The sequence below is a fragment of the Hipposideros armiger genome, unplaced genomic scaffold (genome assembly GCF_001890085.2).
Source record: "Hipposideros armiger isolate ML-2016 unplaced genomic scaffold, ASM189008v1 scaffold_131, whole genome shotgun sequence".
Taxonomy (NCBI): Eukaryota; Metazoa; Chordata; class Mammalia; order Chiroptera; family Hipposideridae; genus Hipposideros; species Hipposideros armiger.
In genome coordinates this window covers 152,612-166,002 of record NW_017731481.1, presented here as the reverse complement: position 1 = coordinate 166,002, position 13,391 = coordinate 152,612, and the positions used below count along the sequence as shown (strand labels likewise).

At 36.4% G+C, this 13,391-nt stretch overlaps 1 long non-coding RNA gene across 2 annotated transcripts in view; it reads left to right on the top strand.

Annotated features, from left to right (window-relative positions):
* LOC109386287 (uncharacterized) overlaps positions 1–13,391 on the top strand; it is a 123,276-nt gene that overhangs the window by 28,906 nt on the left and 80,979 nt on the right. The window contains exon 3 of one of the 2 annotated variants that reach the window (XR_002124768.1): positions 12,812–12,894. The exons of the other annotated variant lie outside the window; for it this stretch is intronic. This is a non-coding gene — a long non-coding RNA (uncharacterized LOC109386287). Of the gene's footprint in view, positions 1–12,811; positions 12,895–13,391 lie in introns of those variants that run through there. 2 annotated transcript variants of the gene reach the window in all.

Here is a 13,391-nt window from a genome sequence, read left to right as displayed (position 1 = left end):
GCCCATCCTCTGGCATCTGGTATGTGATGCTGGGGCTGGAGTCTCCCTTATCTTGCTTCTGATTAGCACCTGACAATGGAAGACAGAATGGAAGAAGGAAGTAAGAAGGCACTCCTTCATGGTTTCCAGTGCCCATCAGCTTTTCTCAAGCAGCAATAGACAGTTGGTTCCAGCCTATCAATGCTCTTTGCATTCCCAGCACCTGCTTTAGCTGAGTTCTTCCTCAACAATAAATCCACAAAATAGTGAGCACAATTAAACAGTTATTGTTTTGTACCACTAAATTTTGGAATAACTTCTTGTGCAGCAATGGTAACCATAATTTTTTATTTGTTCTCATAGTAGGTGCTCAAATAATATTTATTGAATGAAAGAATAAATGCAGAGGAATTAAATGGAGAAGGTGGTGACAGGATACCAATGATATATTCCATTTACTCCCTAACTTTGCATTATATTGGCCTTAGGATGAAGAAACAATCCAGAAACAGTTCAGAAAGCAAATCCCATTATACAAAGTAGTTTAGTTCCCTTTCTTTTAAAGAAGAGGACTTTGTTTTCACCTTATAATTGAAGAAGTCAGCTTGTTGACATAAAACAGTAATTCCCATATTTCCCATACTACTACCTCAAATTCCCTTTTATTTTCATTCATTCCTAAGACTAGACTAGATTTTCATGCGATTTCAACAATTCTAGAAATTGATGTTAATAGAGTGCTCATAATATCTCAGTCCCAGTATTGGTAAACATCTCAAGAGTACTTATTTAAAAAGTTTTAATTTTTAGTAGATTAGCATAGACATTCCAGATGAAACTCAGATTTTAAATGTTTATGCGAACACCATAATAACAACAAGCACATCTGGCACCCAGATCTTGGTTTCTAATATCAAATCTCCAATGGAAGAAACCAGGGCTCTTTGGAGAATTGTCTGATTCTTGGATTGTGACAGGAAATATACAAGATGACCCTGACTCATCTTGTATTTCCAGAAAGTAAGGGACTGCTCAAAAAATAAAAATACCCATGCTAATGGGGGTATGTTGAAGGGACAAAGGAGCCAAATAAAAGAGTTCCCACTAGTCAAAGCTAAAACAATTTTAGGGCCAGCCGAGTGGCTCAGTTGGTTCAGAGCTTGCTCAAGAGTTTGAGATCTGAGCAACAGCGGTTTGATGCCCGGCCCGAGCTGAGCAGCCGCTGAGCTGCCAACAGGTGTCAGGGTGGCTCAGCTTAAAAAAAAAAAAAAAAAAGCTAGAACAATTTGAGCAACAAAACAAAGCAGTATTAAATTCTAATTCCAAGTATAAAATAAACTTCCATGAATTCATGCTTATATAAATAAATGATTGAATAAATAAATGGAGAGAATAGAGAAATTTTCTATGTGAAAAATTCAAAATAATTTATATAGATACTCTTCTCTTAATGAACTATATCATATAACTCTCCTCCCCTTAAGTGGGGGCTGCACAGAGTGACTTATTTCCAAGGAATACAGTATAGAAAGTAGGGGTGGGTAGGGAGAAAAATAACTTGACATTGATGAAAGAAATAAAAAAAGATACAAATAAATGGAAAGGTTCATGGATTGGAAGAATTAATATTGCTAAAATGTCAAACTACCAAAAGTCGTCTATAGATTAAGGGCAATCCTATCAAGATTCCAATGGCATTTTTTACAGAAATAGCAAATAACATTTCTAAAATTTATATGGAACCACAAAAGACCCTGAATAGTCAAAGAAACCCTGAGAAAGAAGAACAATGCAGGAGGCAGCACACTTCCTGATTTTAAGTGATATTATAAAGCTATAGTACTAAAATAGTGTGGTATAAAAACAGATAGACAAATGGGACAGAATTGAGAGCCCAGAAATAAACCCGAGCTTATATGGTCAACTAATATTTAACAAAGGAACCAAAATGCTCAATGTAGAAAAGACAGTATCTTCAATATGTGGTGCTGAGAAAAGTAGACATTCAGATGTAAAATAATGAAACTTGACCCCTATCCTACACCACTCACAAAAATTAACTCTAAATGGATTAGACTTAAATATAAGACCTGAAACCATGAAACATCTTAGAAGAAAACATAGAAAAATAATCTCTTGGCATGAGCCTTGATAATGTTTTTTTGGAAATCACACCTAAAGCACAAGCAACAAAATAAGAAATAAACAAATGATACTATATATCAAACTAAAAAGCTTCTGCATAGAAAAAGAAACTATCAACAAAATGTGAGGGGGAGGAATTGGGAGACAGTGGTCAAAAGGTACAAGCTTCTAGTTGTAAGATAAATAAATAATAGAGGTGTAATGTACAGCATGATGACTGCAGTTAACACTGCTGTATGATATATCAGAAAGTTGTTAAGAGAGTAGGTCCTTAAAGTTCTCATCACAAGGATAATTTTTTTTTGCATTATATTGTATCTATACGAGATGATGAATGTTAACTAAACCTATTGTGGTCATCATTTTACAATATATGTAAATCAAACCATGATGCTGTACACCTTAAGCCTTATACAGTGATGTATGTCACTCATTTCTCAATAAAACTAGAAAAAAAAAAGAGTAGCTGACAAACACTACTTCAAGGCAGGGTGTGAAGATTAACATCAATCGTCTTAGATCATGTGATACCTTTGATGTGGGTACCTTTGATATGATGTGATGACAGGGGAACTTTACCTCTGTGGTTTTCCTTCCAAAAATATATTACCCCAATACATGTTTTTTCCATGAGAAAAATAGACAAATTCTAGTAGAAAAACATTCCACAAAATACCTAACCTGTATTCCTCAAAACTAATAAGGTCATCAAAAACCAGAAAAGTTATGGACTGTCATAACCAAATGGATTCTCAGAAGACTCGATTACTCAATATAATGTGGCATCCTTGATGGGATCCTGGAACAGTACAAAGATATTAGGAAACAGCTGAGGAAATCTTTATTAAGCATTTACTTTAATAATATTATATTAATATTGGTTCATTAATTGTAACAAATGTACCATACCAATAAAAAAAAACCCTTAATAATTATAATATGGGAGCTAGTTGGAGTATATGGGATCTTTCTGTACCACCTTCACAATAATTCTGTAAACCTAAAACTGTTCTAAAATAAAAAGTTTTATTTTAAAAAAATGTTCACGTGTTGAGTTTTGTCAACATTTTTTTAATGCTGACAAAACTCAACAAAGTAACTTCACTTTGTGTACGAAGGCCCTGTTGACTGCCGTCTCAGTGACTAAGTTTACAAGTTCAAGTTAAACCTATACATGTGGCTATTCATAAAGGGCGACATTAAAATCCTGCCAAATTTGGTGATTAATAGTCTGGATGCTGCCGTAGTAAGGCTGTTCCAAGTATTTAGAAAAAGCAGCTTAGTCATCTGCCCACTCTCTCCTTCATTAAGTTTAATTTATGGACTACGGATTTCAGTGTAGTGAAATCTTGGAAACAGCAGCAGATTGTTCCACAGAAATGGGGGCTGAGGCCCACGATTCTCAGAAACACAGGGAGCTACAATGATTGAAAGAAAATAATGATGTCACGTTGTTGAGATGGTCCCGGAACGGAATACCTGCACTTAACTTTGTCCCCATCCCTTCCCACTTAGCCCAGTCCCAAATAATTCACTTTAAATATTGCACGGGTACTAGATTTTAACTATTGACTTAAACTTTGGGAAACAATTAAAAAGGCAATTTAAAAAATTATAACAGAAACATATGCCAACCTTATTCAAGTATTTGCAAGAATTTAAATTATTTTTCATTGTAATATTTAAAATAAACTCCTAAAAAAATGTGGTACTAATGGGAAAAGTCTATGCAACCCTTCCAGAAGCGACTTTGATGACAATCTTTATCTTAGAGGACAGAAAAAAATAAGCCAAGGCCTAATAGCTGACCACAGAGAGGTTAAAGCCATCATTCATGATGAAGATATTTTCATCATAGAGCTTTATGACTTTCCACTGGCTCCAGGTCAATTTGCTTTAACAGCAGGGTCCTGAAAATAAGTCCAACTGAATGACCAATTTACTCAATTATTTAATAAATTATGAAATCGTTGAAGTATTTTTCAGTTTTTCTTTCACTTCAAACCCTTGCCCCTGCCTCTTTCACCCTTTCCAGCAGCCTTGCCTGCATTTGCTTCTTCTCCAGCCTGTTGTTTTTTATGAAAATAGGTGGGCTTTCTCTTAAACGCTGGTAAAAAGAGAGTTGTGGCATATAGTGTCAGTTCCTGCGTAAGTGTCAAATTTCTGATAACCTCTTGGACTAAGGTAGGTACAGAATTGAGGGCAGGGGCAGGACTCAAATCCACACAAATAAAGAGACTAACAAAGCATAAGAAAGAAAGGCTACCATTTACAAATGAAGTGACAAGGATAGGAACAGGAAATGTAGATGCAAGTGCTGTATAGGAGCTAAAAAAATTCAGTTTGAAAAATTCTCAATAATTTGGCCAATAAGATTCTTTTGAAAATGGTTCTATTGGCAAATGACCTTTTCAAATTGACCTATTTCTCTTTCACATGATCCTATTTCCTTATGAGCTCGCTTGTGTGCCTTGAGTCAGAGCCCAGATCTGAGTTTCAATATTTCTCTCTACTTAAGGGGGGAGAGAAAGGGGAGGAAGGGGAGAAGTACTTCTTCTTTTTTCTAACTTCTGAATAAAATAACCTGACGCATAATTAGTGCCTGCTGTCTTGCTTGAAATAAACCCACCCTGACCCCCCCAAAACCTCTTTAAAGAATAATGGAATCCTCCTGTTATAAAATCATTTCAGAACTGATAAACACAAATGGCGTGTACACTAGCGATCTGCGTCAGTACCGCCCCTACATTCTGTAGGCTAAATTTCCACATCCGCAGAAGAATTATATAAAGTCCTGAATAACACTGTATTTTACCCAGCAATCTATTGGAAAGGGAGAAGGCAGTGGAAAGAGGGCGGGAATGAAGAAGGGAGGGAAGGACGTTGTTGTATTAACCTCTTTGGGGATGGCCACCATGGAGCTCAGTGTTGTGAAGATTACAAAATAAACATTTTCTCTCATTTTTCACACCAGTCTCTCCCAGGAGTAACCTCATCACTGTGTTCCCTTAAGACATTGTACTTGACCTCCTCACCATGATTACCTTTCCCTTCTGACTCTCCGAATCCCACCTCTGGGTCAGGGTACAGTTTAATGCCCCCTCCTCTATGCCTTTCCTAGCCACCCTGGCGTCTTCTCATCTATCCCTTCTAGAAATCTGTAGTAGGTTTAAGAAATAAACATGTCTGAATTTTAACCCCTTTTAGCTTGCATGACTTATTTAGAAATTAATGAGCAACAAATAAACAGGACATGGTTATTTCTTGTCTGTATCATATTACTGAAATACATTGTCTTACAAGTCTCTCCTCCCAGGGTTCACAGAAGTGCTCGACCTATTGCAGGTGCTCTGAAAAGCCTGCTCAGTGAACATATAGATTAATGAATAAGGAACAAGTGAGTGAATTCACTGGCCTAACATATGCAGGCATAAATGGAAGAAGCACAAGGAAGAGTCAAGTAATAAAGAATTAGGTCAGAGCAATTTCATTGGCTCAGCACTTGCTCTTCCCCACAGAGCTCTGCGCTTTCTTTAGAGTTTGAAACTCAGTTATTTTGAAATAGTCATGGCAAAGAAAGTGAGAGGACTTGCAAAGAAAAGTGAATGATTTCATAAACATGGATCCTTACATTAACAGCCCTTTATGGACAATAAAAAGTCATAAGAAGCAAACCTAAAATAAGTTTCCTTTCCCAGAGCTCAAGAGAAAAATAATCATAAAACATCTTTCTTTAATCAAGTCTACATTTCCAGTAATGAGGAAGCTCAAACAACCCCATTTCCTGTTTATGCAAAACTTTTGTCACTGGATGCAGGGAAAAATATTAATCTTGTTGGCCTTCCCATAAAGGTAGCACCCACTCACCAATGCCCTATTCTTTTAGAGTGCAATTCATTAAAGTCACTACTGGAAACCCAATGACCATACTGAGGCAAATCTGTTTGCTTTGTGTCCTGAAGTCCCATAAGGCACGAGGTTCCACTTGCCTGATATTTTATTTTGTTCCATGCCCAGGGGTTTTGGAAAGCATACTTTAAAGTCCAACATGGGGCCTGCCTGAGTTGGTACCTTTTACAGAACTCTTTTGTTGTTAACTGAACAAAGATTAACACAATAACTATTTACATAGCACTTGTTTATTGACTATCTTCAGCTGACAAATGCCAAAACTATGCATTTGTTCAAACTATTCTCGTTCTGCCAACACATTGTAGAGATAGCATCATTGAAAGCTGGCCATTGTTACCGCTGACTCCGTCATTCAGAGGAAGGGGACAGCATGTAATTCTGCCTCTGGTAACTGCTTGTAACAGGACTTTTATAGCCCGCACACTTTTGCTTACTGTGCCCAGATGTTGCATGGTACTTGCCCAATAATGCATATTTTAAAGAATTCCTCTTAACTGTGTTGAAATAATTTTATACTTTCACCATGTTTTCTCCCTCTCTCTCTCCCTCCCTCCCTCCCTCAGTGCGTGCATGGAGAGGTGTATGTAAACTTTTTTCTGAACCATTTGAGAGTTAGTTGCAAAGATAATGCTCCTTCACCTCAGTGTGCATTTCCTAAACACAAGGGCATTGTCTTACAAACCAGAGTAAAATTTTCCAAATTAGGTCACTTGCATTAGTATAGCTCTATTAGCTAATCTACAGACCCTAGTCAGGTTTTATCATTTCTCCCACTAGATTCTTTAAAACATAAGGATTTTTTTTTTCTGGTCCAGGATCCAATGCACAATTAATGTTGAATTTTGTGTGTATGTGTGTCTTTATTCTCTGTTAATTTAAAGTAGTTCTACAGCCTTTTGATGTAGGATATTTCTTGTGCCGAGGTTGTAGTCTCGTGAAGCTGAAGAATGGAGACATGGACCAGAGAGGTAGAGTTTGTAGCAGAGGAGAGTTTTATTAAAGCAAGAGAAAGGTTACAGCTCCTGAGTGGGAGGGGGTACCCGGAAAATGGGATGCCCACTAGCTAGGGTAAAAGGCTTGAGTTTTATACTTGTTTTCTGCCTGGAAGGGGGAATGCTGAAATACTGGTGGTGCCTTTTATTAAGGGGTTTATCAGATTTGTTCTGTTGCTCAGCCTTGGGCAGGCCTTTCATAATGTCCTCCAAAATGGCTTTGTTTCTCTGGGGCATGATTGATGTCTCTGTTCCAGTATGAGGGAGTTACTCTATAATTTTGAAGGAATGGCTAGTTTAAGGAATGGCCAGTTTTTTCTTATCTTTGCTCAGTTTACCAGGGAATTCCTGACTGCCTGATACTATACTAACTAACCTATCTTACTTTCTTTGTCTTTCATGAACCTAATATTTTTTGAAGAGTAATGGTCATTTGTTTTGTAGAATAACCCTCAGTTGGGAATTTTCTTAATAGATAGGTTGATGAAATACAGTTTTGTCAGGAACACCCCAGAAACAATGTTGTGTTATTCTCAGCACATCCCATCAGGGGGTACATGGTATCTATTTGTCTCATTAATGGTGATGCTAACTTTGTTCACTTTGTCAGTTTCTCATCAAACTTTCACCCACTGGTTTTAGTATCTATTGTTGACTAAAACAATTATTACTATGACTGTTGTCAAATGGTGATTTTTCTGAATACATTATGCCATCTATATATATATTATTTGCCATTCTTATGTAAAGAACTTTCCCCTCTTGTTTGTTTATTATCGATGTGCTTATAAATATTCTATATTCATATTCAATATGAATTTGTGGATTCTAATTTTATAGGTGAAAAACCAATTATTATCATTTCTTTAAACACTTAAATTACCTCAAATTTGGTCAGTGGGGGCTTGTTAAAGCTGGTTCCTATGTCTTTTTATCATGTTTGAGCACTTCTTTACTTTTTGGCATAAAAATATATTCCAGTATTATCTTGTACTTTTCTAGCCCCAGCTTTAGAATTGGTGATTTCTATAAAGGACCTTAATTCCTTTTATTGGAATTAATTAAAATACATGACTTGAGGCTAGATGTGCTAATTGCTATTGGCAGTGTCACTGTTTCAAGAAACTCTTAGTGTGTGTGTATGTGTACAAATATATGCATATACAAATTTATATTTATTTTAAAATCTACATATATATACACCAAAAACTGAGTTATAACTGATACCCTCAAGTCCAATCCAAGATACAAATTCTCAGAATTAAAGGCCTACAGAACTCCAAGCAAGATAAATAAAAACAAACTTCTTTTTCAAAATCCCATTCAATCCACGTTCAAAAACATTTCAACATATCAAGTAGAAAGAGAAGATCCAAAATGGGATTTGAAAAATTAAAAAAAAATCTAATTAAATTAAAAAAAAATGAAACTCTTGAATAAATCTTTGGGTTTGTAATTTTATATACAGAAAAATATGTATTTTCTTAAGGTTAATAATAAGAACAAATCTTTGGCAACTGTGATCCAGAGAGAGGCATAATTCACACAAAAAGGGGGAATTTGTCATGGAGCTTGATAAGATATTTCTAAAATTCAAGTGAGAGAGAAATGTGTAACAATAACCAAGACAGCTTTGAAAGGAAAAAAAAAAAAGAGAGAATTCTTGTCCTAAATACCATATTATAAACTTTTAAATATCAAAGCAGTATGCCAATAGAACAAATAAACAAACACAAATAGGCCGAGAGAACAGATCGAAGTCCAGAGCAGAACTTATTATACAAGGGAATATCTTTATATTGTGTTCTTTATAAAGTGTTGTCTTTATATTGAAGAGAAATTCTGGCACATTAAATAGTATTGGAAAAACTAGGTATACTTTTAGGAAAATATTAAATTAATAATTTTCAACAGTGATGAAACATTTTTAAGTAATATTGCAGTTAAATATTATATGTATATGTATAATATATATGGTTACTTTTTACATATATATAAAAGTGAAGGAAGATCAGAGAGGTGTCTAGGAGAAGTGAATTAGAACAAATGCAGAGACGATCACTCTCTGTGAAAGACTTGTCTAAGGAGGGAACTAGCAATATGGGATTTAGGCCAAATTGCTATGTCAAATTTTCAATGTCATCCCCAAATAACTAATTTAGCCCTTAGTACAGTAGGTCATGTGCAAAGGGGACTGGTGGGAAAGCAAAACACCAATCAAGTCCCAAAATAACAAGGGTTAGCATCTAGGACTTTTTCTGACTTAATAGCGCTTTGTGGCTAGAACAAAGAAAAACAGATATTTTCTCTTTTCTCACTATCAGCAGAAATTTCTGAGACACAAGAGTAAGTCTTGTTTATATTAACATCCCCTGCTATGCATGCTAATGAACAATTATTAAATGGAAAAATAAATATGAAAAAATGGATAATTGAATGAAATCTATATTAATTTCTACCTCTATACTGTTTTGTTCTGGCACCTTAAGGCAAAGTGACCCATAAATTTTTGTTCAACCTTGTCTTACAAACTTAAATACAACGTAGTTATCTGTTACACATCTTTCTCTTTAAGTAGACTACGAGTTCTTGAAAGTTAGGTAATGTATCTTAATTCAATTTTGTACTTTCTTTTTGGACATCATTGCTGAGCATAGTAGTTAGACAAGACAACTTAACAAATATTTGGGAAAAGAAAAGTGGGGAAATTTGAGAGCAAAAGCCTGTACACAGTGAAAAGAGACAGGGGGGAGAGATAGCAGAGCGAGAGTAGGAGAAGAATATGAACAATTTCAAAACAAAAACAGTACAAGCACTGTAACACTATAAAAGTTCTGACAATTAAATTCGCAAACTCGCAAACTGGTTGCAATGATGTTGCTAACCTTTTTTTTTATATCAGATGGATTATTCATTATGAATTTGTACCAATTGGACAAACAGTTAACCGAGTTTATTATTTGGAAGTGCTGAAAAGGCTGCATGAAAAAGTTAGATGACCTGAACTTTTTGCCAACAATTCATGGCTCTTGCATCACAACAATGCAACAGCTCACACGGCACAGTCTGTGAAGGAATTTTTAGCCAGTAAACAAATAACTGTATTGGAACACCCTCCCTACTCACCTGATGTGACCCCCAATGGCTTCTTTTTTTTACCCCAAATAAAGGAAATATTGAAAGGAAGACATTTTGATGACATTCAGAACATCAAGGGTAATACAATGACAGATCTGATGGCCAGTCAAAAAATAGTTCCAAAATTGCTTTGAAGAGTGGACTAGGCACTGGCATCAGTGTATAGCTTTCCAAGGGGAGTAGTTCGAAGGTGACCATAGTGATATTCAGCAATGAGGTATGTAGCATTTTTCCCAGGATGAGTTTGTGAACTTAATTGGCACACTTGTATGGCTATGAAGACAATATTTTATAGATACTCTGTATTTCCAAAGGAAAGAATAAGAAGTAATAGAGATTAGAAATGACAAAACAGAAAGCAATACTTATCGAATACTGAATAGTTGGGCATTTTTTTTATTTGGTTTATTTTTATAAATACATCTTTACCAATATCACAGCCTTCGTGGTTACCACTGCAAAGGGATAGTGTGGTCAACATGGCAAGTAGATTCAAAATAGGTAAAAGGAGAAGGTATTGCCAATACAATGAGCCCAAAAAAAGGATGTAAAATTGAGAATTAAGTATTCAGAGGGTCAAACAGTTGCAGAGAGAAATGATAATGCTATATTGACTTTGAGCAAAGATTATTTGGATGAAAACATTAATCAAAGAGTAATTGAAAGCACTTTGGGATGACATTAGAAGCCTCTCAAGACACTTCAAAACGCCAACCAAGGGGTATTTTCTTAACAGGAAAAGTCAAACATCTAGGAGCTAGGCTAAAAAGAATATTAATATATGTGAATGGGCATCATAACAGTGCAAATGAGTGCCAAGGCAAACCTGACTTTGAAAGCTAGGGAAGAAGTACTTCTACACAATTTTCTGAGAAACAACAGTAATATCAACACCAAAAGCCTGAATCGTGTGGTGCATCCAACACAACCTGGTTCTAAGAAATTAGCCAAATGTGATCGAAACTGTTAAAAGCAGGAAGCATCTAAAATCCCAATGTTTTCAGCCCAGTTCCATTTCAAATAATCATAAATATAAAAGACGAAGAAGAGAAAGAGAGGCAGGAAGAATACTCCTTTGTTTTGGTGCAATCTGGCTCAGGGATGGTGGGATGCCTTGAGGAAAGCAAATGGAAACACCACGAGGATGAGAAAAACCCCTGCTCTAAATGATGCGAAATTCAGAAGCACTGGGTTGTGCTTGAAATGGAAATTGAGTTTGTGGAATTCTAAACGGGGGTGGGGAGGGGGTGGGAAGGGCACCCAAGGTTAGCCAAAACTGGCTGAGGAGAGATATTAGCTCTGTGTGAGTAGCGAGTGAAATGCTCAGAATAGACAAACATCCCAGACTTTCCAAGGATTAGCTTATTTTAAAACACAATTTGCACAAGCTTTCTAATCTGTTTTGCTACCAAAAGGAGTGAAACCAGGACCACCAGCTTTCCTTTCCTAACATTATGCAGAGGAAATCAATTTTGTACCAAAGGAATACCAGTGAGGCATTTTCTGAATTAATGTGGTTTGATTTCGTTTATTGTGTTTTAATACCAGATTGTAAATGGCTCATTCACAAGTATTTACTGAGGAACTACAATGCACAAAGCAATAGATGCCTCAAGTGAGAACCAGAGTTTGATATGCATGCTTGAGAATGGACTGAAATGGACGGTTATGATTTTATCACATTCATGGGCACATTAGTGTTTATTCAGAAGAAAAATGAGAAAGTGAAAGTTGTAAAGGATTTAGTTTTCAACCTCCTGCAGCCTAACCAAAGAACGCACAAACATTTTCTCATCTCCAACTTGTTCTTTTAAAAAATGTATTTGTGGGGCCAGCCGAGTGGTGTGTTGGTTAAGAGCTGGCTTGGGACACCAGCTCTGAGCAGCAGGGGTTCGGATCCCACATTAGGGCCAGTAACGCTGCGCCCTCTACAGCTAAGATGGTGAACAACAGCTCGACCTGGAGCTGGGCTGCCGAGTCGCCAGCGACGGCATAGGCTACAGTGAGGCTGCAGTGGGCTGCTTGTAAGCTACCCGTGAGAGGCTGGCAGCTGGCGTGAGCTGCCAAGAGCTACTGTGAGCGGCCGTCCAGTGGCTGGCGACCGATCTGCCTCACCCGGGAAGAGCGCAATGATAATACCAACATGGGCCAGTGAAGCGATGTCCTCCACAACTAGACTGAAGAACAAAAGGACAGCAACTTGTCTGTTCCCCTTCCCTGATTCCCCAATGCTGTTCCCCATCCCCAATTCCCCAATAAAAACCTTTAAAAAAAGTGTATATGTGTCTAACTTTAAAAATCCAAATATTTAGGAAATGCTAAATATATAGAAAAATAAACAGGCATATGCATATCCACCACTCACATTTAACAAATATCATTTTTTTCCATAGCTTTCATAGATTATTGTTAAAAAAAAAACATCACAGAAACACTTAAAATCTCCCTCCTCTATCCCATCCTTCCTCCTTCAATCTAATATATAACCATTATATTGAGGCTGTTAAATGACATTCCATGCTTTTGGTTATAAATTTAGTAAATATGTTTGCAGAATTTCTTCCTAACCTAGTATCATATGTCCTAAAATTGTTTCATGGAGTTTTAAGGGGTTTTTTTTGTTTGTTTGTTTGTTTAACCTTTAGGACCTTGACAGATGGGGAATTTCATTTTCCTCCCAAAGCAGTAGTGTATGGTCATTAAGAACTGGGTTTCCAGAGCCTGACTGCTGGTCCACAAAGCACGGTTCTGCTCCTGCCACTTACAGAGCTACTGTGAGTTCATTCTGTCTCTTTCTGAGACGCAACTTATTCATCCATAAATTATCTCATTGGCATGTAGAAAAGATTAAATGAGTTAACATATATACAGCAATTATTAGACCAGTGCCTGACATGTAATGAGCACTCAACATGTTAATTATTATTGTGAGTGTTCTTGCTGCTGTTATTAACCACATGAAGTAGAAATTGAATTTATTAGGATTGGATAATTACTCCAATACTATTTATCACATAGTCTTTTTTTCCACTGATTTCTAAAGCCATCTCATATAACAAGCTTCTACATATGTGTGTGTCTGTTCTGGTCTCTGCTATTCACTTGTTCTGATCACCTACTCCTGTGTCTATCGGACACTGTCCTGATTATAGTCACCTTATAGTAAATTGTCTATCTGAGGTAGCTTGTCCATCTTCTTCTTTTGTATTGTTTTGGCAATTCTTG